A 22,496-nucleotide genomic window follows, 5' to 3' on the forward strand; every position below is an offset into this window, starting at 1 on the left:
TCGAAGATTATCAGTGAGTTTGCAGAGAATATTCATAACTGCACAGAATCACGGGAGAAATATTAGACATTAGCAATTGCTCTGTCGAGTTACAGTCATTGAGATGGTTCATATCCAAATACATTTTTCCATCCAACTTAATCATACCGGCCAGGTATGTAAATTTCCAATCATTCTGGGAATTTGAAAATAAGTTTGTTACTCGAGTTGTGTAAATCGATTGGAAATATGTACATTGTCAGATTTACATCTTAACTATGTTGTCAGATTTACATCTTAACGATTTCTTTAAAACCTCACATTGTTTTATGAGAGGGGATAATACTCCACTATGTCGTGAGAATGATCAATCCTGCAAAACAGTTTACTTTCTGACCAATGCTGAAGCGTTCACTCCCGAGAATGCATTGGTCCCGCTCCTCACTCACTCTGTTTGGAGGACCGGACGCTGCTCTGTCCTCCAGTTCCGCCCCTTCCTCCCAATTGCAGTGTTGATTGTGGCGCGACTCAGCAGCTAAGCAACAGAAACATTAAGGGACAAGGGAATAAGAGAGAATCTGGATAAAGTAGACTGGAAACAAAAATTTTATGGTGGGAAGTTGATGAGCAGTGGAAGAGTTTCAAAGACATTTTACAAAGGTCTATTCCAGTGAAATGGAAGGACTGTATGAAAAGGCATACTCAGCAATGGGTATCTGAGGAAAGTAATCAAATTAGACCATAAGACCATAAGACATAGGAGTGGAAGTAAGGCCATTCGGCCCATCAAGTCAACTCCGCCATTTAATTATGGCTGATGGGCATTTCAACTTCACTTACCCACATTCTCCCCGTAGCTCTTAATTCCTTGAGACATCAAGAATTTATCAATCTCTGCCTTGAAGACATTTAGCGTCCCAGCCTCCACTGCATTCCATGGCAATGAATTCCACAGGCCCCACGCTCTGGCTGAAAAAATGTTTCCGCATTTCTGTTCTGAATTTATCCCCTCTAATTCTAAGGCAGTGCCCACCGGTCCTAGTCTCCTCACCTAACAGAAACAATTTCCGAGTGTCCACCCTTTCCAAGCCATGTATTATCTTGTAAGTTTCTAATAGATCTCCCTTAACCTTCTAAACTCCAATGAATACAATCCCAGGATCCTCAGCTATTCCTCATATGTTAGACCTACCATTCCAGGGATCATCCGTGTGAATCTCCGCTGGACACGCTCTCGTGCCAGTATGCCCTTCCTGAGGTGTGGGGATCAAAACTGGACACAGTACTCCAAATGGGTCCTAACCAGAGCTTTTTAAAGTCCCAGTAGCACATCGCTGTTTTTCTCTTCCAACCCTCTTGAGATAAATGACAACATCACATTCGCTTTCTTAATCACGGATTCAACCTGCATGTTTACCTTTAGAGAATCCTCGACTAGCACTCCCAGATCCCTTTGTACTTTGGCTTTATGAATTTTCTCACCGTTTAGAAAGTAGTCCATGTTCGTATTCATTTTTCCAAAGTGCAAGACCTCGCATTTGCTCACGTTGAATTCTGTTAGAAACGAAAATCGCTTCTCAATAATCGCTCTAGACAAATTCAGGAAAACAAAGTTTTATTAACAAGTCAAGTCTGCAGAGTCGGGCACCCTTAAAGAAAAGGCACGCTGAGGCTTACAAAGTTCTCGTTTAAATACAGTATAAGCTCCTCCCCTCTATAGCTCCAAGGAGCCACGAGGTTCACATTTTAAAAGAAATCATTATTTTAAAGTCTGTAACAAATGTCTCCAGACCCTCCCCTTCCTGGCTCTAATGAGCTATAAGGTTCACATTCCTAAACTGTCACGATACTCCAATTTTCACCCTTATCTCAAAGTCCGCAACAAATGTCTTCAGAGTCTCTAGAGTTGTTGTTTTTCTCACCCCGTAGTCTCATTAGTCAAAGACCTATTCTTCTTTGTCTGTCTAGGGTCTTATCAGCAGATGTTTTCTGCATTAATTTGTAACTGATGTCTTCTCGAGTCGTTTCGCTATCCTCAGTCTTATCAGCCAAGGTCTCATTCTTCCCTGTCTGTGTTCATCAATCAAGGGCCTGTTTGTTCTTACTTTGCAGCTTGAATTGTTAGACACTATTCTACTTTTAAATATATAAAATGTTAAAATGTTCTAAAGGAAACACAAGCTTTGCACATCTACTTTTGAGTATATAAAATGTTCTAAAGGAAACACAAGCTTTGTCTTTTCTGTGGTTTCTAAAGGAAACACAAGCTTTGTCTTTTCTGTGGTTCAGGCACATCTTAAAGTTCAAACCAAAATCACTTCTCACAATTCCACCCTTTTCTTTCTTTAAGATGTGCCTGACCAAGATAAACCCCCCTTTTCAAGGGCCCGGGAAATCCTAGGTCTTTCGCAATAACATCACTTTAAGTTCCCGCGTCCCATGTTGTGGAACCACCACTGCCTGGAGTCGGGAAATATTTTTCTGAATTAAAAACTGAATACAGGGAGTTAGGCAGGGTAATACGAGAAGAAGAATCATGCCGCCCCCAACCACCAGCAACGCCGTGCGCCACCAGCTACCACCTAGGAGACCATCCCACCATCCGATGCCACTAAGAGGACGCCAAGATTGTACTGGCACATGGGCCAATCTCCGAATTTCATCGGAAATTTTCAAAACCGCTTTACCATTATCGTCAATTTCTAGACAGCAGTTTGTCAGGTTAAACTTCCCGCACACACCCCCCTCCGAGGCCAACAGATAATCCAAGGCAAGTCGGTTTTGATATATAGCAGCCTTCATCTGATCCTGCTGCTGAGCCAACAGTTCTAGGGCCAGGGCAGTCCGGTTAGTAATGACCTCTACGACTGCTTGGAGTCTGATAATTCGATTTAGCATATAGATAGGAGTACGATATCCCCATGATCCGTCCTGTGCCCAAGTAGCCGGCCCATAGTATTCAATAATCCGGGCCGGTGGCCACTCATCCCCCCAATCACCGACTTGGATATCCCTTGGCGACCTACGCAGGGAGTCAAAGAGTTTAACTCCCAAATCATCGCCTTCCTCCCGGGGTAATAGGAAGAACGCAGGTCGTATTAGACCCAGGAAGCATACCCCAGCCCATCCCATGGGCAGCTTGGAATATGCCTGATTACCGCATATCCAAAATAGGCCATCTGGAGCAGGCCCTCCCTGCCTCACAACGTCATACCACAACTCCTTTACCCCAGGGACGCCCTCATAAGGACCAGGACCACTGCAATTCCAGTATTCGGATTGTTGACCCCGTGGCAGAGTCTGGACAGGATTATTCCAGCATTGATTCCCCTGACAACCACCGCTCCACACTCTTTTCATGCCATCGGAAGGGTCAGCATTGAGCTCGTAAGAGGAGGAATCAGAACGTAACCGAATGCAATTTTGATGATCTCGGTTTGCAATGTACCAAGCAATATTCTCAGGCCACCATACTCGCGTGGTTGCATCCAATATATTCTGACAGGGGCTAACCCCTACCTTCACGGTCCCCTTGCCTTCAATACAGAACTGGCCCTCAGGGCTGTTTGTCAGTCTCCACCCCTGGCTTTTTCTGTCGTTGTCACGAGTCCAAGTGGTTTGCAGCAATTCCCCTATGTCTAAGCTTTGACCAGTCCACGGCCATTGTTCCGACATATGCGGCCCCCCACAGACCCAGCAATTGCTAACATTTAAAACAGTGGCTATTCTAGAGGTGAGATCAATAAACAGGTTTTGTGTAACATCAGGGAGTTTAATCTGTCCTTCTACCTCTTCGTATACAGATGGCACTTTAGGGAGCACGACCGTTCCCTGTCGGTCTTGCTCTTTCCCCAACCCCCGATCAGGGATCTGTATCTTGGTCTCCTTGACTCTGTCAACCTGCTCCCTGAGCAACACGGAGGATAGGTCCCGCCTCCCAGTTTTGCTAATACACACCCAGCGGTCATTTATAGGGCATCCATGGATTTTGCCACCGTATCCTTTATTATATACCTGATAATAGGGTCTCCCATCCTCCCAACATTCATGGCGTGCACTCACATCATAACACCTATCGTCCACATAGGAATGGGACACAAATGATCCCGAATAGATTCGAATCCCAAGTCTTACTGTAGTTCGACATTTGTCACATCTCCCCTCACCCTCCCCCACATACAGGAGTAAACTGATCAATATCACCACCAATACAGTCCAAGTAGAGTTCATTAGTGCTGTCTTTTCAGTTTTACCACCAACGGCTTGTCCCCTTGCTCGCATGTCCAGGTGCTTTCTTCTTCAGGCGGAACGGGCCCCTTTATCCTTGATGCGTGGACCCACCCTTTTTCTTTCATTCGAACAGCTGCCTCAGTTGTTAACAGAACCAGGAACGGTCCTTCCCACCGCGGCTGGAGCTTTTCGGCCTTCCAGGTCTTAACAAGTATCCAATCTCCGGGCTCCACCTTATGCAGGAGGAAGTCGAGCGGCGGAGTCTGAGCCAGGAGACCTTTCCTTCGGAGTTCTGCAAAAGAACGGGATAAGGCCAGTAAATAGGTTCGGATAAATACATCCCCCCCTTGTAGAGTGGGACATCCATCAACCTTACTCCAATACGGTAATCCGAAGAGCATTTCATAGGGGGAAACCCCGACATCTCGGCGAGGTGCCGTACGTATCCTCATTAGGGCAATGGGCAGACACTTTGGCCAGGGTAACTTAGTTTCTAGCATCAGCTTAGTCAATTGGGTCTTGAGCGTGCCATTCATTCTCTCAACTCGACCCGAACTCTGAGGATGCCAGGGTGTGTGGAATTTCCATTGGATGCCCAGGGCATTACAGATCAAATGGTGTAGCTTAGAAATAAAATGCGTCCCGCAATCGGAGTCAATAGATTCCATTATGCCATATCTCGGGATTATGTTCTCTAACAACAGTCGGGCCACGGTTGGTGCATCGTCTTTGGCAGTTGGGAAAGCCTCTACCCAGTGAGTGAAATGGTCTACTATTACTAGCAGATATTTCCATCTCTGTACTGGGGGTAATTCTGTAAAGTCAACTTGGATCCTCTGAAATGGCCTAATCGCTAGGGGCTGACCACCAGCTGGCATAGTACGCATGGCTTTCTGATTAATACGCCGGCAAGTGGGGCATCCGACTACCTCTTGTTGGGCTAATGTGTATATCCCCCTGCATACATAGTCTCTCAGGATTGTGTCACACATGGCTTGCACCCCCCAGTGGGTCTGATGGTGTAATCGGTGCAGAATACCCCGGGTGATCTGTTTGTTCAGTACTTGTCTCCCATCAGGAACCGTCCACTTCCCGTTAGTATCTAGCCGGGCACCCAATTGATCCATTTTATCAATCTCCCCCTGGGTGAAGACGGGTTGTTTAGCGAGGCCCTCCCTCAACGGTATTAACGTTAACAATTGGACGGATTTTTCGACCGCTGCCCGCTTGGCTTCCTCGTCTGCCAGCCGGTTTCCCACCGCTTCCGGTGTCGACCCCTTCTGGTGACCGGGTACATGGACTACTGCAAGTTCCGTAGGTAACGCCAGGGCTTCCAACGTTAGGCTGATCATTTGTTCGTGAGCTAATTCCTTTCCCCGGGAAGTTATCAATCCTCGCTCTTTCCAGATTTTCCCGAAAGTATGAACGACTCCGTATGCATACTTTGAGTCAGTATATATGGTCCCCACTTTCCCTTCCAACAGCTTCAGGGCCCTCTGGAGGGCGTACAACTCACAGGATTGGGCTGACCACTTCCCGGGCAGTCGTCCAGACTCAATCGTCCGTTTCGTTGCACCATCTATAACAGCATAGCCACTGTATCGTACTCCACTGATGCACCGGGAGGACCCGTCGATATACAGTTCCTGTCCCTCACCCAGCGGGGCTTCTTGCAGGTCCTCTCGGCTTTTGGTCTGCAAGTCCACAAATTCCACACAATCATGCTCCTGTTCCCCGTCTGCAGGACGTCCGTACAGAAACTGGGCTGGGTTGCAACTGAGATCTTTTGCAAAATTGAGATCGTTCCCGGTCATCAAAATCGTCTCATACTTTTGGATGCGAGAGTCTGTTAACCAGCGGTGAGCCTTCTGAGCCAGTATGGCACTAACCGAATGTGGGGAGTATACTGTGATCCTTCCTCCAAAGGTAAGTTTTCGGGCCTCTTCTACTAACATTGCCGTAGCTGCCACTGCCTGTATACAGGTCGGCCATCCACGTGACACAGGGTCTAACATTTTTGACAAAAATGCAACCGGCTGTCGTTTCCCTGCCCGCAGCTGAGTGAGCACACCCTGGGCAATTCCGCCGGCGCTATTAACATATAACTGGAACGGTTCCTTCAGGGTGGGTAAAGCCAATACCGGAGCTCGAATCAGTTTATTTTTAATAATATTAAATCGCTGCTCCTCCTCATCTGACCAGTCCACCTTTTGTCCTTCTTGTCCCAGTTTGTCGTACAAAAATTTTACTAAAGTGGTGTAACTTTCAATCCATATCCGGCAATACCCTACTAGTCCCAGGAATTGCCTGACTTCCTTCTTCGTCCTGGGTATTGGCATACCCGTAATTCCTGATATTCGTTCTGGCGTGATACGGCGGTGCCCCTTACTGACTTGATGGCCCAGATATCTTACTTCTCGCTCCACAAACTGGAGTTTTGTCCTGGAGACGCGTAGACCCTGTTTCCCCAGGAAGTTCAACAGGGCAACGGTGTCTGCTCGTACCTCCTCGTCTCTTGGTCCTGAGAGTAAGAGATCATCGACATATTGGAGCAATTGATTCTCCGCGTTACATTGAAATCCTTCTAAGATCTGCTCCAGTATTTGTCCAAACAAATTGGGTGACTCCGTGAATCCCTGCGGCAAGACCGTCCATCTTAACTGTCGCTTTCGTCCTGTGAAGGGATTCTCCCATTCAAAGGCAAAAAGGTTCCGACTTTCTTCGTCAAGGGGGCAACTCCAAAAAGCATCCTTCAGATCTATTACGCTGAACCATTCATGTTCGGGGGGAATTTTACTCATTAACGTGTAGGGATTAGGTACCACCGGGTATCTAGCCTGGACTACTTCATTCAACCCCCGCAGGTCTTGCACCAGCCTATATGTCCCGTCCGGCTTCCTCACAGGGAGTATTGGAGTATTGAAAGGGGACATGCATTCCTCCAGTAGTCCATCTGTGATTAATCTTTCTATCACAGGTTGTAACCCCTCCCGTCCTTCCATAGCAATCGGGTATTGTTTCCTTCTTACCGGGCCTCTTCCTGGTAACATGGTGATTTGGAGAGGTTTGATGTTTAGACCCCCTCTGTTCCCCTCTCGGTACCAAACTTCCGGGTCTATTTGTTGATCATCATCTTCGGTGAGGGCGAACAACCTTACCACCATTTCCCCGTTACTTGGTACCGTTCCGATCCCTAGTTTGACCTGCAAGTCTCTTCCTAACAAATTAAATCCCGCCGATGGCAGTAGAAGGAGGTCTCGTTTAGTAGTTCTGTTTTCATATCCAATTTCCACGTCCTCTACCACTGGGACTTGTAATTTCTGTCCTCCAATTCCAGATACCCCCATAACTTTTCCTCCTGCTCGGGTGCCGGGGGGTATTTGGATTATACTTGATCTTTCGGCTCCCGAGTCCACCCCAGCAAACTGCTGCACATTCTTCCTAATCCTGTCTAGGAAGTCCGTAGGGGTTTCCTCCGGGTTTTGATGATTACCAAAGGCCTTGGTAAAATTGTGCCCCTTTGGGGCTGCGTGTCTTATTCCTTTTATCCAATATTCCCGCATGTCTCTCATGTTGCGCCGTCCTCCCTCCGTGTTCTTATCCCACTCGGGGTCGGTGAGGGGAAACTTCTGCTCCCCTCCTTCTCCCCCCTCTCTCTCCCAGACCAAGAGCGCAGCTTGTCGTATCATCTGACGCTCCTGGCTAGAGAACAATGTTTTCATGATGGAACACATCTCTTCCCACGTGTAAGTATTCGGACCCAGGAACTGATCCAATTGTTCAGCAAGTCCCATGGGGTCCTCTAGTAGACCCTTCATCTCCCTCCTGAAATTCCGTACTTCAGTACTCGTCAAGGGAACGTTCACATATCCCGTCCTTCCTTCCTCGCCCCCCATGGGCACTTCCCGGAGTGGATTCATTCTTGCAATCGAGACAGGGTTTTGTCTGTGACCCTTTTCAGCTTGAGATCTGGTCTGTACCCCTGAGGTAGTTTGTGATTCCTCCCCATCTTCTTCCCCTTCCCCTGAATCGTCGTCACCCGAAGGAACATTCTGTGGGGCAGACGGGGTCACGTAGGGCGGCGGTAAGTGATCTAAAGGGTCCCATTCTTTCTGCCCTTTCGAGTCTTTATTAGTTACCTGCATTTGACAAGATATCGTAACCGGCAGCCAACAAAGGGCATAATCACTTTCTTCCAGATTAACATCAGGTTTTGAATTGACATATAAAATGAGGGCTTGCCGGACCCAGTCTTCGTCAGTACCGAATCTAGGCCACCACACTGAGTCGCCCTGAATAGGTTTCTGGGACCACTTTTGACAGTATTTTACCATCTTCCTTTTAGATTTTCCCTTTCTTCCAGCCTGATCCCAATTATTTAGCATTCTCCCTAACGGACTATCGTCAGGTACCCCGGGGTATGTGTCATTGTCCCTGTTTAAGCCTACCTTTCCCTTAATCACCTTAGATCCCTTATTTCCCATTTCCGAGGACTTCGTATTTTTCCCGTGATAATCTATCACAATGTAGCCAATTCCCGGACCTTCAGTCCCGTGATCGCCCAGGTTCCTTTGCAGGCACCCCCGGTCTTTGGATTCCTGTGTCCTACGTCTCTGTGACACAAATCACAGGCACCCCGTAGGTACACGTTCCTCCTCAAACACGGTCTCTGCAAAATCCCTCACAGGCGAGCCCCGGTCTCCAGATTCCTGAGTCCCACGTCTCTGTAGAAAAAAAATCCACAGGCACCCCGTAGGTACCCAGTCCTCCGGAAACACGGTCCCCGCAAGTTTTGTCTTACCTGGGTTCGGTGCACCGAAATTACTCGATCGTTAACCGTCCCCACTGCCTCGGGTACACCCCTCCTTTGTTTTCCTGAGCCTCCCGGATATCACTCGCTCAAGCCGCGCGGGGCGACAAGCAAGGAATCAGGGACTGCTGAACTCAGCAGGGTGCACCTTCTCCGATATCCTTCCTCAACTCCCCTTGCGGCCGGAGTGTTGATCCCGGATGACGAGCCCCCAAGTTGTTAGAAACGAAAATCGCTTCTCAATAATCGCTCTAGACAAATTCAGGAAAACAAAGTTTTATTAACAAGTCAAGTCTGCAGAGTCGGGCACCCTTAAAGAAAAGGCGCGCTGAGGCTTACAAAGTTCTCGTTTAAATACAGTATAAGCTCCTCCCCTCTATAGCTCCAAGGAGCCACGAGGTTCACATTTTAAAAGAAATCATTATTTTAAAGTCTGTAACAAATGTCTCCAGACCCTCCCCTTCCTGGCTCTAATGAGCTATAAGGTTCACATTCCTAAACTGTCACGATACTCCAATTTTCACCCTTATCTCAAAGTCCGCAACAAATGTCTTCAGAGTCTCTAGAGTTGTTGTTTTTCTCACCCCGTAGTCTCATTAGTCAAAGACCTATTCTTCTTTGTCTGTCTAGGGTCTTATCAGCAGATGTTTTCTGCATTAATTTGTAACTGATGTCTTCTCGAGTCGTTTCGCTATCCTCAGTCTTATCAGCCAAGGTCTCATTCTTCCCTGTCTGTGTTCATCAATCAAGGGCCTGTTTGTTCTTACTTTGCAGCTTGAATTGTTAGACACTATTCTACTTTTAAATATATAAAATGTTAAAATGTTCTAAAGGAAACACAAGCTTTGCACATCTACTTTTGAGTATATAAAATGTTCTAAAGGAAACACAAGCTTTGTCTTTTCTGTGGTTTCTAAAGGAAACACAAGCTTTGTCTTTTCTGTGGTTCAGGCACATCTTAAAGTTCAAACCAAAATCACTTCTCACAAATTCCATCAGCCATTTCCTGGACCACTCTCCCAAACTGTCTAGATCCTTCTGCAGCCTCCCCACTTCCTTAGTACTACTTGCCTAACTTCGTATCATCAGCAAACTTCGTTGGAATGCCCCCATCCCTTCATCCAGATCATTAATATATCATGTGATCATGCAGGAAACCATGCCTGGGATCCAATGAACAACAAGTCCAGCAGTAACTTTAGTGCAATTGCCGAATGGGCAGACTGTTCAAGTCCAAGTAGTTATCCAAGCAGCTCAGTCCTCAGTCACGCAGTCCCCTCAAGTTCAGACTGCTCAGATTTCTACTATACTTTAAAATGAAGACTCCCAGGAATCTGTGGATAGCACGACTGACTCTCAGAAACGTAGAGAAATTCTATCGAGACGGCCTTCATACAGGAAAATCCTGAATGAACTTTCTTCTGATCCCCCCAGTGTGCCAAGAAATCGATGAGGAGAAATCAGAAGAAGAGACTGTCTCAACCATTACTACAACGATGATGCAGACACCCATCTATCAGGTTAGCAGTGGACAATACATTGCTATGACACAGGGGGAAGCAATTCAGCTGGCCAACAATGGTACAGATTAAATGCAAGGACTCCACACATGAACAATGACCAATACAGCGACAGCCAAGGTTGGAGCAGCCATTATACAGTATGCACAGAGCTCTGATGGACCGCAAATCTTTGTGCCGGGCAGCCAAATGCTTGTTCAAGATGCTGCTGGAGATGTCCAAACCTATCAGATCCGCACAACTCCTAACTCCACTGCTGACCAGGGAATGGTTATGGCATCTTCACCAGTCCTGCAAAGCCAGCCCCAGAATGCTGAAGAAACCACTCGTTAACGTGAGGTCTGCCTCATGAGAAACAGGGAAGCAGCTCGAGAGTACCATTGCAAGAAGAAATAGTATGTGAAATGCTTGGAGAATTGGGTTGCTGTTCTGGAAAATCAAGTTGAAAGAGAAGTCGGACAAAGTGGCCAAAAACAGCATGAAACTAGAACTGGGAAAATGTTAAAGGTCAACCGAAAGCCACAGGAGCTATAAAGAAAAGTAATATAGAACATGAGAAAAATAAACTAGCACAGATTACAAAGACAGAAAGGAAAAGTTTATATAAATATATATAACGAGAAAAGAATGGCTAAAGTAAATGTTGGTCCTTTGGAAAATGAGAAGAAGCATTTAGTTATGGGATATCACAGTGGAGGATACTAATATCTTTCCAGTAACTAGCAAAGAGACAAAGGTAGGTGAGGATTTGGAAACTATCATTATTACAGAACAGCTAGCTTTAGACTGTTTTGAGGTAATTGAGCTAACGATAGAATAGTCTCCTCACCTTGATGGAATGCATCCCAGGGTACTAAAAGAGATGCTAGGAAAAATAGCAAATTCACTGGCAGTAATTTTCCAAAATTCACTGGAGCCTGTGGCAGTCCCAGCAGACTGCAAAACAGCAAAAGTGACACCAATGTTTTTAAAAGGAGGTAGACAAAAAGTGGGGAATTATGTACCAGTTACTTTATTCTCCTGTAGTGGAAAAGATGCTTGGGTCTATTATCAAGGAAGAAATAATAGAGAATCTCGATAGAAATTGTCCCATTGTACAGACACAGCATGAGGGGCAGGTCATGCTTGACCAATCTTTTTGAATTCTATGAAGACTTTTCAAGTAAGGTAGACAACGGGGACCTAGTGGATGCGGTGTACCTGGATTGCCAAAAGACCATCAACAAGGTGCTGTGCAAGAGGCTGTTGCATAATATAAGGGTGCGTGGCGTTACCGGCAGAGTATTAGCATGGATAGAAGATTGGTTGACTAATAGGAAGCAAAGTGTGGGGATAAATGAGCATTATTCTGGCTGGCAATCATTGACAATTAGTGTGCCTCAGGGATCGGTGTTGTGACTGCAATTATTTACAACTGATACAGATGATTTGGAGTTGGAACCACATGTAGGGTGTCAACGTTTGCATGTGACACTAAGATGATTAGCGGAACAAAGTGAGCGGAGGACTGTGAAACTTTGCAGAGGAACATAGATACATGGAGTGAGTGGGTAATGGTCTGTAAAATGAAATAGAATGTTTGTAAATATAAAGTTTATACTCTTTGGTTGTCGTAACATTTTTAAAAAAATCACTTGAATGTTAAAAAGTTGCATTATTTGCTCTGCAGAGTGACCTAAGCATCCTTCTACATGAAGGTTGGTCACCAGATACAATAATCAGTTCAGAAAGCAAATGGAATTTTGTCCTTCATTGCTGAAGGGATTATGTTTAAAAGCAGAGGTTTTGTTTCAGCTGTATTTGGGTGTTGGTGAGGCCACACCTGGCGTACTGCATGTAGTTTTTGTCTCCTTACTTGAGAAAGGATGTACTGGCACTAGAGGGGGTGCAGAGGAGGTTAACTAGGTTGATTCCAGAGTTGAGAGGTTCAGCTTAACAGTGACTGAGTAGATTGGGATTATATTCATTGGAATTCAGAAGAATGAAAACATATAAAATAATGAATGGAATGGATAAAATAGAAGTAGAGAGCTGTTTCCATTGGCAGGTGAAGCTAGGACAAGAGGGCATCACCGCAAGACGAGAGGCAGCAAATTTAAGACTGAATTGACAAGGAACTTCTTGACCTCTATGGAATTCACTGCCCAGGGAAGTAGTTGGTGCTCGTTCAGAAAACGTTTTTAAAACTAGGTTAGATTTTTAAAAATGTAATTAATTAATGAACACGGTGAGAACGTGGGTAAATGGTTCTGTGTCCACGAAATGATCAGCCATGATCTTATTGAATGGCAGAGCAGGCTCGAAGGGCAGGACGGCCTTCTACTGTTCCTAGATCTTAGGTTATACATCCCTCCCTCATTCGTGACTTGGAGGTGTTGGTGTTGGATTGGGATGGATAAAAGTAAAATTCACAGAACACCAGGCTATTGGTCAACAGGATTATTTGGAAGCACTAGGTTTGCTGCTTCTTCATCAGGGGGTTTTGAGATGCTGTGGTCATTTTTGTAACTCATGAACAGCAACAAAAGCCACGAAGCAATCCGCATGCTCCAGCCAACAATGCGCCCCGGGTGATTGATGTCAGCGGCGGACCAATGGAAAGGCAGGGACAGAGCTGGAGGACCTGGCGCACAGTTGGTCCTCCGACCAATCAGGGTGAATGAGGGGCGGGACTAGACTAGACCACTTGATCATCCTCGCGGTCTGTTCGGGATGTGTGGATGGAGAGCTGTTGGTAAAGATAGAAATAAACAGCAGGAAGCGGGAGGGAAATGGTGTCGGTATGGGTTGAGAGGGTTTACAGACATTTGGTGCACATCGAAAATACAAATTTGAAACTCAGTCCCGTTTTTGCAGTAAACGGGAAAATGCCTCATCCAGCGATTGATTCGAGTAAGCACCACCATCTTTATTCGGGGCAACGATTCACTGGACCCGTGCAGCCGCCAGCTTTGTTGGGGGCAAAGTTCAGCGGGACGCATGTGCAGCCCTCTCTGGTAGGGAGTCACAGGGCAGGATTTGCACAGAGCATATTCACACCCAGAGAAATGGATTTTTTTTCTGGATTTGTTTTTTCATTCATTTAAATGATTTGGATGTGAATAGAGGCGGTACAGTTAGTAAGTTTGCAGGTGACACCAAAATTGGAGGTATTGTGGACAGTGATAAAGGGTATCTCAAAGTACAATGGGATATTGATCGAATGGAACAATGGGCTGGGGAGTGGCAGATAGGGTTTAATTTAGATAAATGTGAGGTGCTGCATTTTAGAAAAGCAAATCAGAGCAGGACTCACACACTGAATTGTAAGATCTTGGAAAATCTTGTGAACAAAGAGACCTTGGAATGTAGGTTCATATTTCCTTGAAAGTAGAGTTGCAGGTAGATACGACAGTGAAGAAGGCATTTGGTATGCTTCCCCTTATTGGTCAGAGCATTGGGTAAAGGAGCTGGACAGGTCATTGGTTAGGTCACTTTTGGAATATTGTGTGTAGTTCTGGTCTCCCTCCCATCAGAAGGAGGCACTGAAACTTGAAAGGTTTGAGAATAGATTTTCAAGGATGTTGCCAGTGTTGGAGGATATGAGTTGCGGGGAGAGGCATAATAAGCTGGGGCCATTTTCCCTGCAGTGTCATAGGCTGAGGTGTGATGTTATAGAGGCTTATAAAAATCGTGAGGGACATTGATAGCGTAAGTAGACAAGGGTTGGTAGACCCCAGAACTAGAGGATATAGGTTTAGGGTGGAGTGGGAAATTCAAAAGGAGCCGAAAGGGCAACTAAAATTGTAACATTTCAAAGGCATTTGAATAGGAAGGGTTCAGAGGGATGTTGGCCAAGTGCTGGAAAATGGGAATACATTAGGTTAGAATATCTGGTTGGCAAAGATGGGTTGGACCAAAAAGTCTATTTCTGTGCTAGACATCTGACTGTGGGATCATAAAAGTGAACATTGCTCTGATTCATCTCTGGGCTCCTTGATGTCCACTTGTTTATTATCTAGCTTTCTCAGTCTCTCGTGTGTATTTTTGCTCTGTGTAGTATTTTACTATTACGTTCACAGTCCTCTTTGTAAATGAATTGTCCACTGCTGCCTGGCTCCTGACCATATACTCTATTATCAGGTTATTTTTTCCACAATATCTTTGACGGTCAAGAGTTCTTTTTTTTCCAATAAGTGAGTGGATTTTCCTTCCATTTCTGACAGTCAAATTCTGCACCATTTTCATTCCCCCATAAATCATATTGCATTCCCTGAAACATGATGTGTATTTCTCCTTCCACAGGTACCAGTGATCAAGGCCAAAGCTCTGTTGCCTGTTGAGAAGGTGATGTTTGACTTCCTTGTACTGCTGCAGTTGGTATGGTAAAGGTGCTACCACAACGTGGTTGGGTAGGAGACATTACAGATTATGCACTCAGAGATAGTGAAGAGTAGAAGATATCTGTATAAATCAACACATTTTTAATTTCACAAAATATTGAGAACTTTTGACATAAGGCTACAGGTGGAGAATATTATGTCCGGTGACCAAACCTTTGCGAAATAAGCAATTTTTCAGGAATGACTTAAAGGAAGAAAGCAGATCTTAGAGGGTGGGAATTCCAGACCGTGTTGCCTTGGAATCTGTAGAAACAGTCACACAGCTGAACTGAAAAATAAACATATCATTGGGAGTCTAAACTGAAATGAGTTATTGAGATGTGAAAGTGTGTCTGGTGCATGGAGATAGGAATGATTACAGCCAGGAATTAAGTCAAGGGTGTGAAAGTAAATTGCTGTTGCTTATGAATGGGAGCCTTTTGATGGATCAGCAAGTTCTGGTACAAGTGAACACTTGGGCGGTAGAGTTTTCAATATTCTGGAGATTATAGGGAGGGTGATTGTGGGATGCTGGCCAGGAGTTAGTTTAGATAATGAAATCTAGAGTTCATAAAATGAATGAATGAGAATTTCATTAAATTAGCTGAGACTGTGGTGAGGTCAGATGATATCACTGAAGTCGAAATAGTGGTCTTGGAGTGGGACAGGCTGTTACCTTCAGCTGTTTGTCAGTTTGTGAATCAAGTCTGTAACAAGCTCAGAAGCTGATTGGCCCTGCAAGAACCCAAACTGGGCGTCACTGAGCAGGTTATTGTGAGCATGTGCTTGACAGCACTATCGATGACAACGTCTATCACTTCACTGCTGAGCGAGTGTGGACTGATGGAGGGAAATTGGCTGGGTTGGATGTGTCCTGCGGTTTTGTGTTGAACAACACTGGGAAACATTTCCCAATATCGGTAGATGCCAGTGCTGGAGCAGTACTTGTCTTGGTGGGCAGCAAGTTCTGGAGAAGAAAGTGAGGACTGCAGATGCTGGAGATCAGAGCTGAAAATGTGTAGCTGGAAAAACGCAGCAGGTCAGGCAGCATTCAGAAACTCATTCCTGAAGAAAGTCTCATGCCCGAAACGTCAATTCTTCTGCTCCTTGGATGCTGCCTGACCTGCCTGCGCTTTTCCAGCAACACATTTTCAGCAAGTTCTGGAGCACAGCTATCAGTATATATTGCCACAATGCTAGCAGGGCCCATAGCCTTTACACTACTTGTCCATTTCTTGATCTGATTTGAAATGGGTTTTCAACCAATTCGATTCACATCTGTGATGTCATGGACAAATGGAGAAGCCTCATCCACTTGGCACTGCTGGCTGAAAATTGCTGAAAATGCTGTCGTCTTATCTGTTGTATGAATGTGTGAGGCCCCTCCATCATTAAGGGTGGGGATATCTGTGATGCTTCCTGCAGTGAGTTGTTTAATTGCCCATCACCATTCCTGACTAGGTGTGACAAAATTGCAGAGCTCAGATCTGATCCACTGGTTGTTGGATCACATAGTTCTATTTGGTGTTGCTTGCACTGTACCTTCACCAGGTTGGCGCCACATTTTCAGGTATGTCTGATATTGCTCCTGGCATGCCCTGCGGAACTCTCCATTGAAGTAGTGTTGATTCCCCTGGCTTGATGTTAATGGTTGAGTGGGGGATATACCAGGCCATTAGATTACAAAATTGGGCTGGGGTACAGTTCTGGTACTGCTGTTGGCCCACAGTGAGACAGAGGTTGTAGGGTCAAGAGGGCTGATTGTGTTGTTGTATTTTCCAGTGCATTGGTAGATGTAATGTGGTCCATCCAGTTTCATTCCTTTGTTGAGACTGTGCAGTGACTAATACAATGAGTGATTTGATGGGCCACTGTCAGGAATGCAACTTTTGAAAGAAAGGTTTTGTGATTTATATATGAAAGAAGTGAAACTATCATGGTATTCGAACAGATGAAAGACTCAACATACAACCAAGGTATTTTTCAATGGACAATTTCAGTTACGTCACACTATAAATATTTGCTATAAATGCTGTGCCTTAGAATTGTGCTCTCCACACTCACCTGATGAAGGAGCGGTGCTCCGAAAGCTAGTTTGCTTCCAATTAAACCTGATGGACTATAACCGGTGTTGTGTGATTCTTAACTTAGAATATTACAGTACTACTAACAGGACTGCATGTAAACAGGCTCAGTCCAGTTAGTCAATACATTCGGAAGGATTGCCTCCAAGTTTAACGACGCAATATTCGTCAAAACCGTCAACTTCAACCTGCAATGTTGTTATTAACAAAAACTTCAGGCTGACACAAAGCTCCCCACCCCACTGCAATGTGGTAACTGGGCCCGGCCCAGGAATTGGAACTGGGACATTTGTGGACCGTGATCTCAAAGGAAGCGAGCAAACACAATTCTGACAGATGAGTTCTCAAAGATGAGTAGCAGGTTTGAGACAAGGCCGGTGGTATACCATCTTGCATTCAGCTTAATTGCATTTCTTATTTACAGTAGTGTTTTGAAAAGTATAAAGAACCAGTTTGTTTTCTGTGGTTGGGGAGTTTTATCCTCGTTGATCACAGTTGCTGCCTCTCGCTCCACAAGTCAAATCATAGGATCTAAACAATAAACTGCAGGTGCTGGTGATCTAAACCCAGAAACAAAGTGCTGGAGAAACTCAGCAGTTCTGAGGGCATTGGTGAAGAGAAAAAAAATTGTTACATTTCAAGTTTTTGTCTGAATGGACAAAAGGTCATTGGACTTGGAACTTACAATGTTTAATTCCCCTCAGAGATGCTGCTGGGCCTGCAGTTCTCCATCACTGTGCTTTCGATATTCAACTTTATTTACAAAACAGATCGGAAAAATACTAATCTGCAAAAGTGAAAGGTTCATTGCAAACATGAGCATAGTTTCCACACTTGAGTTACACAAGCACATCTCAGTTTAAAAACAAGATTTAACTCAAAGTAACATTCCATTTCAAAATTAGCCGAGTTACACCAGTAATAAAGCTCATCCACCCAATGAGGCACTTCAGACAACATCCTGCAGTGTTGCACACAGCCACCTTTACCGAAGAATGATCACATGTCACAAAATTGAAGGCAAAGAGCGTGTCTCTTTACAGGAGCTGAAGTCAAACTCTCAATTTTTGGAAAGATTTTTATTAAACCTGATTGAACATTTAAATCTCAGAGCAAAATCTTTGCTTTTTTTAAACAAAGTGTGTGGGAAACATCCCACATCTTGCTAAAGGTTCAGTTCAGTCTGATACATAGAGCCAAAGGTCAAACAAACATCACACTTTCTTTCACTTCTACAAAGGGCTGACATCACATTTCTTCAGGATTTAAAGTATTTTATAAATTGTTTGTAAAATCATTTGTCACGTTAAAGAACTGGACAATAACTACCATTGTATACAATAAGAGTGAAGCCTGTGACAGCAGATTGAGCTTTGGAGGGCAGTGAATGCACTTTCTAAATTCTGGGAGCACTTTTGGAGACTGCTCCCAGATGGTGATAGTGAGCATATCTGGAATGCACTGTTTAGATTTGGGAATCCTTGGGAAACAGTCTGTGGTTTCACTGATACTTGGTTTGCGTTGTTGGTGTACAGTAAGCAATTCATAAAGTTACTTATGTATTGTTGTTGACTACCTGAATGGTATTCAAATCTGCCAGGTTGCCTTCAATAGTGTGAATGCATCTATTGTAAATATTTCGAATATTCCAGAACTGCCCAGTGCTTGGCAAATTCAGGGGGGACAAAAAAATCACATTGAGTAATTTGAAATTAAGAATGCAAGAGGATTTAACCACTGAAATATTCAATTCAAATAGTTAAATGGAATGCTCACATCTAAAATACCTGTGATCCATAGGAATGGATGGACTGACAGAATTGGGACCAAATTCCGAGCTGGGGAGTGTGAAATGTGCTTTGATAAAGTCACCTGCATTTACCAACAATAATTTGGCAAGCTCGGAAATTTAAAAAAACAATGCGAGCTTCATTGCTGCTCCAGTCGGGTCCCAAGCTCTGTGAAAAAATAACAATGTTCAGGTTTATTGCATACACTCTGAAACACGTGTTTCTTCAATAGATCTTGCAAGTTTACCAATGAGCATAGCAACATCATTTGGATGGACAAACTTTTGCCAACTCATTTCTTTCCGAGCCTCTATAGCCTGAAGAGTGACCAGAAGCAATTACTCCCCATATGTGGGAACATATGGGGAGTAATTGGGGTGGCACAGTGGTTAGCACTGTTGCCTCACAGCACCAGAGAGCACCAGAGACCTGGGTTCAATTCCCGTCTCAGGTGACTGACTGTGTGGAGATTGCACATTCTCCCCGTTTCTGCGTGGGTTTCCTCCAGGTACTCCGGTTTCCTCCAACAGTCCAAAAATGTGCAGGTCAGGTAAATTGGACATGCTAAATTGTGTTAGGTGTAGGGGAATGGGTCTGGATGGGTTGCGCTTCGGCGGGTCGGTGTTACTTGTTGGGCCGAAGGGCCTGTTTCCACACTGTAATTAATCGAAAAAAAAATTACCGTCGAGGATTTTTCCTTCAGAATTGATTTCCATATATTCAGTGCCCAGAAAAGATAAAAAGCTTGTCACCTTTAATAGAGCAGTGATTCAGTGGGAGTAAAACACTCACCTTTTCTTGCTTAATAATCACGCTGCCTAAATTTTAAACATGAACACTTCTTAATAGTTCACGAGATCCTAACGAAATATTTTGTGCAAAACAAATCACATGATACATAGTTATTCAGATAATAAAACAAGTTTGTTCATTGAAGAACCCAGAGGAAAAGGTCATGAAACAATGTGAGTTTGATACACCTCAATTATCATTTCAAGTGCATTCTCTGCATAAATTCTCCTTTTCCTCCTCGAAGTATTCAAATTCTTGAATAATTGAGAGAATGAAGTCACAGTTGTACAACACACAATCAGACCCTTCAGTCCAACTTGCCCATGCTGACCAGATATCCTAAATTAATCTAATCCCAGCATTTGTTCCATATCCATCTTAAACCCTTTCTACTGATTATCATTTTATTTTACTTTATCAGCACTTGAAATACTGACGTTGTTTTCTCTAACATTGGTTAAAGAAATCATAAGTTCATTCATCTAAGTTAATTTTGTAATCTTTCACAAAGAAACAATTGAGAACAAAATATAGCCGAGTGCAAAACAAAATACTGCAGCTGTGCGATATCTGGGAACACTCTAAAGCTGAGGCACTGATACTGCACAAGTTTGTCAGCACGGTTTCAATTACTGACAATAATTTATTAATGCCTTAGCCTTCACATAGTTAAGGTAAATGTGAGATATCTGAATTTCATGAATTGGTTCCTATTGCACTTTGATCAACAAAAAATATTCTTGGTTTAATCTACTCAAAGGAGAAAGTGACGACCAAAGAAGCTGGACATCAGAGTCAAAAAGTGTCATGCTGGAAAAGCACAACAAGTCAGGCAGCATCCGAGAAGCAGGAGAGTTGATGGTTCAGGCATAAGCCCTTCATCAGCAATCACAGGCTTCAGAAAAATAACTGGCATAGACTTATGGCAACACATACGTAGAAAGGTCGAAGCACGTTACTATCTGATTAGAGACTAATTTCAGATTTGTTACCATTCAGTGCAACATTTCAGTATGATATTTACATATGTACCCAAAAGATAAGTTTGGTTAAAATTACAAGCTCTAGAATGATTATAGGATTAAACCTGGAAATAAAGCTGGTGAACAAGAATGGCAAAGTGAAGTCCCACCAGTATCGCCTTGGGCAGTGTCAAGGAAGAATTTGAGAGCAGAGTTGCCACTTTGGAGTAACCTGCAGTCTGGCCAAATTGCAGCAAAAAGCTGTTCAATTTTATCTGCAAACTATTGAATGCAAAATCCTCCTTGCACAATAATGAGGCAGTATTTTGGGATGTCATTTTTAAAATATATTATTTTTAAAGTTACTCACAATTGAGAGTAACAGCTTGGCGCTGTCTGCATAACACAGTACATAAAGGAATTAACAGAAAAAATATTATTACCCAAATTCAGAGTCACTAATTTATTGATATTGCATGGGTCCAGCATTGATAAGTAATCGATTTTTAAAAATAAATATAGATACATTTACTAACTACATTGGGATACAGTCAAGTTTCTTACTGAACAGTGACAGGATTGGACAGAGTCCGCGTGGATTTAAGAGAGGGGAATCATACTTAACAAAGCTACTGAAAGAATCTACAGAGTCAAATATTAAAGTAAGAAATTGCAGGACATTTAGAAAAGCTTATCATTAAACATGGTAGACTGGGTTTTGTGAAAGAGAAATTATCTTTGACAAATTTGCGACAGTTCATTGAGGAGATAACAAGCAGGGCTGATAAAGGGCAATCCAATGATGTTCTGTATTTGGATTTTAAAAATGCAAATGATAAGGTGCTACATAAAAGTCAATTGCTCAATTTAGGAGCTCATGGTATCGGCGTAATGTATTAGCATGGATTGACGATTGGTTTACCACACTGGCTGTTGGTGAGTCCTCACTTGCAGTGTTGTATACAATGTTAGCTCCCATATTTAATAAAGGATAAACCAACATCGGAGACCATTCAAAAAAGATTCAATTAGATGTTTCGAGGACGAAAGTGTTGACCTATCAAGAATAGATAAGCAGGAGTGATCTTATGGAAACAAGATTCTGAGGAGCTTGACAGAGTAGATGTTGACTAGATTTTCTAGCACCAGTGAAGTCTCAAACCAAGGGATATTACATAAGGGAACATTCATTTTAGAAAAAGTAAAGAACTTTTTCTCTGTGAATGGCTAGAATTTCCGCACCCAAACAATTGTGAAAGTTAAGTGTGGGAGGGGAATGGTTGGCTGACTCTTCGGAGGGTTGTTCTGGCTTGTTGGGCTGAAGGACCTGTTTCCACATAGTAGGGAATCTATGATTCTATCTCAAATTATTTTAAAAAAGGGCAAATAGATTTTTGAAATATTGAGCAGTTGAGGGCTATGCGGATCAAGCATAAAAGAGGTATTGAGGTCTGGGTTGGCCAAGCCATGATCTGATAGAATGGGGGAACAAGCTGAAGGCGATGAATGCCCTACTCCTGCACCGATTCCTTGAGGCTCTATTTCATGTTTTTTTTGTTTCCAAAGAAGAGCGTGATACAATGTGCTTAAGATCTCAGATGTTGTGTAAAGGAGTGAAAATGGGGTGTTTATGTACTGATTCAGAAGGCATTGATTCATCAATCACAGCTATACAGTCATGAGTAGGAAGGCAATCCCCTCCATGAATAAAGGAAATCTACTGCAGAGCTCACACAAAGGGAATTCTTTCCCTCAGTAAACTCTCCCATCACATTACCCAACATATCAGCTGAAGGAGGACACACTGCGCATGTTCTCGCCAACAAAGGGACTCCGGGTGATTGATGTCAGCACCGGACCAATGAAAGGACGGTAGGCGGGACTGGATGACCTAGCGGGATGTTGGTCCTCCAACCAATCAAAGTGAATGAAGGGCGGAGCTAAACTAAACCATGTGATCCCCCTCGC

General features: G+C 43.9%; 1 pseudogene; it reads left to right on the forward strand.

Annotated features, from left to right (window-relative positions):
- The first annotated feature begins 103 nt into the window (after positions 1-103).
- LOC148147111 (cyclic AMP-responsive element-binding protein 1 pseudogene) lies at positions 104-11,073 on the forward strand (annotated as a pseudogene).
- The last annotated feature ends 11,423 nt before the right edge of the window (positions 11,074-22,496 follow it).

This window comes from Chiloscyllium plagiosum, unplaced genomic scaffold (assembly GCF_037043375.1).
Source record: "Chiloscyllium plagiosum isolate Xiang-an unplaced genomic scaffold, Cpla_swu_hap1 HiC_scaffold_18, whole genome shotgun sequence".
NCBI classification, from domain to species: Eukaryota; Metazoa; Chordata; class Chondrichthyes; order Orectolobiformes; family Hemiscylliidae; genus Chiloscyllium; species Chiloscyllium plagiosum.